This window comes from Triticum aestivum, chromosome 1B, assembly GCF_018294505.1.
Source record: "Triticum aestivum cultivar Chinese Spring chromosome 1B, IWGSC CS RefSeq v2.1, whole genome shotgun sequence".
Taxonomy (NCBI): Eukaryota; Viridiplantae; Streptophyta; class Magnoliopsida; order Poales; family Poaceae; genus Triticum; species Triticum aestivum.
The window spans coordinates 383,955,807-383,959,178 of NC_057795.1; positions in this window are offsets into that span (position 1 = coordinate 383,955,807).

Here is a 3,372-nt window from a genome sequence, read left to right on the forward strand (position 1 = left end):
CCCTTCGTGGGTTGAAGTCTCCGTCAACGTGGATGTATGATAGCACCACCTATCGGAACCACGCCAAAAACATCTGTGTCTCCAATTGTGTTTGAATCCTCCAAACCCTTCCCTTTACTTTCTTGCAAGTTGCATGCTTTAATTTCCACTGCCTATATACTCTTTGCATGCTTGCTTGAATTGCGTGAACATTGCTTGACTTGTTCAAAGATAGCTAAAATATGCCAAAGTCTAAAATTGGGAAAAGGTTAAGTTTTTAATTGGTCAAGTAGTCTAATCACCCCCCCCCCCTCTAGACATACTTCAAGGTCCTACAAGTGGTATCAGAGCTTTGGTCTCCATTTGCTTTGATTTCCATAGCTTTTGGTGGTCATAGCCTTGGTTTCACAACCTAGGAGAGTACGGCGTCTAGCGAGGGAAATTATCACCGTAGAGGTCCTTATTTTGATGGTACTAATTTTGCTAGTTGGAAGCATAAGATGAAAATGCATATTCTCGGACATAACCCCATCGTTTGGGGTATTGTTTGTATTGGCTTGCAAGGTGAATTCTTTGATGGGAGAGAGTCGAACCATGAAGCTAGTGCGGATGAATTGAAGATGCTGCAATACAACACTCAAGCTTGTGATATCCTCTTCAAGGGATTGTGCCCCGAAGAATTCAAGAAAATCAGCCGTCTTGAGAATGCAAAGGAAATTTGGGATACTTTGATTGATATGCATGAAGGTACCGACTCCGTCAAGGAGTCCAAGTTGGATGAGCTCCAAAGTCAGCTTGACAAGTTCAAAATGAAGGATGGTGAAGGTGTCGTTGAAATGTACTCTAGGCTTGCTCTTATCACAAATGAGATTGCCAGCTTAGGGAGTGAAGAGATGACTGACAGATTCATCATCAAGAAGATCCTAAGAGCATTGGATGGAAAGTATGATACCGTGTGCACATTGATCCAAATGATGCCAAACTACAAAGATCTCAAGCCAACGGAAGTCATTGGAAGAATTGTTGCTCATGAGATGTCACTCAAGGATAAGGAGGAACATCACAACAAGTCAAGTGGTGCTTGCAAAGCCTCATGTGAAGCCCCCACATCATCAAGTGAGAAACAAACCTTCAATGAAGAATTGAGCTTAATGGTGAAGAACTTGAACAAATTCTACAAGAGTAGAAGCAAAGAAAGAAGCTCTAAGTCAAGGTCCTACAATGACAAAAGATCTTCTAGTCGAGAGCGAAATTGCTACAATTGTGGGAGACCCGGACACTATTCCAATGAGTGTACGACACCCTACAAAAGAAGAGAAGATTCTCCAAAAAGAAGAAGCAAAAGAGAAGAATCACCACCAAGAGAGAGGAGGAGTAGAGATGATCGTTATGAACGAAGACCCTCACGGAGAAGCGAGGATTTGGAAAGGAAGGACAAGTCATCAAGGAGCTACACAAAACAAAGACATCAAGCTCATGTTGGTGAATGGGTATCCGGCTCCGACTCCGACAATCACTCTGAGAGAAGCTATCACTCCGACTCCGAATATACTCAAGATGAAGGTGTTGCCGGTCTAGCACTTGTGTCAACCAACTCCTACGACATATTTGACTCACCAAATGAAGGAATTGGAAGATGCTTCATGGCCAAAGGTCCAAAGGTAACACATCCCAAGTATGTCAATTTCAATAGTGATGAAGATGACTTGCTAGGTGATGATGATTTACTTATTGACAACTCTAGTGATGAATACTATGATGAAACGTCAATTAATCATGATAATCAAGATAAAACGAATGACAATGATAAGGAGAAGATTGAGCTTCTAACTAAAGAACTAAACACTCTTAAGTTAGCTCATGAAACTATCTTCGAAGATCATCAAGAACTGTTAAGGGCTCATGAGAAGTTACGCTTTGAAAAGCTCAATCTTGAGCAAGAGCATGAGTTATTAAAAGCAATCAATGATAATCTCCGTAAGAAAAGTTCTTCTTACATTGCCAAGCATTTACTCTTATCTACTTACATGCCTCAAGTCAAGTCTGGTAACAAGTACAAGAAAGATTCTACCTCTAGTAGTAACAATAATAATGACAAATCCAATATTGTTGCTTCTAGTAGTTCTCTTGATTCCACTAATGATTCTCTTAGCCAAGTTACACTTGAGCAAGAAAATAGCTTATTGAAGGGAATTATAGAGAAAGGTGTATACAAGAGCCTTGCCGGGAGTAAGCAATTCGAGGAAATTGTACGCAAGCAAGGAAGGCACCGGAAGAATCAAGGTGTTGGTTTTGAACGAAAGTTCAATGCCAATGGAGTTGAGTAGGAAGAAGATCAATACCCCAAGACGAAGTTTGTTCCTCAACAAGAGAAGTATGATCCTACTTCCTTCAAGGGAACACAAACACAAGATGATCTTATACCACAAGACCGCAAGAACAAAGGCAAGGACAAGCTTCAAGAGGAGATTGATGCATTTGAAGAAGCACCTAAGGCCTTGGTCAAGTGGGTTCCCAAGACTACGACAAGTTCTACTTCATCAAGTACGACTACAACTCCAAGGATTCCTATCAAGATGATGTGGATCCCGAAGAAGAAGAACTAGAGAGTTCTTGAGGGTGACTCCGCCAACATTCTTCACTCATATCATTATGGCAAGGACAAGTGCAATCAACTTCCACATCTTGCACTAGTTCAAGGAGTCACAAACCCTCATGTTGGTAAGGCAAGGGACAAGGTAACCTAATGATTTCATGGACATCATCTTGTGTGTGCATTACTATATGTCTATGGATATTCTTGTTTGTTCCTTGTGGGACTAACCCATGTAGGTATGTTGAAAGTGCAACTCACTCCAAAGGATTGCTCCAAATGATCTACATCAACATTGAGCATCCACATCTTCAACACCTACATGAAGTCATCATCGACAAAACCCAAGGTTAGTTCATCCCTCTAAAAGGGGATCTCACATCTAGGGGGAGCTTAACTCTAAGAATTGAGTCAAAGCAACTCTAATGGTGTGAACACATCAATGCATTATGTAAAAGTGGTAACCCCACTTGAGCTTAAACGATGAGTATGACCTATGATCAAATGTTCTCATTTGACTCCTAAGTCAATATACTCATATATAGATGACCTAGTCATCGCCAATTGTTTGATAGATGCTAGAATTGGTTGTGCATGCATTGTCACATATTTCATTTGTCATTTTATTGTGTGAGCATGTTGGTTGCATATTTTACTCATTCGAGGACATCCACTTGTAGTTTTGATTGATTGGCTTCTTTTTCTTTGGCCAAGTGGATGGACAAGAATGCCTAAGAACCTTCTCTAGCTATCTATGCTTTTCTCGTCTCAAACTCTATTCATGCTACATCACAAAATTT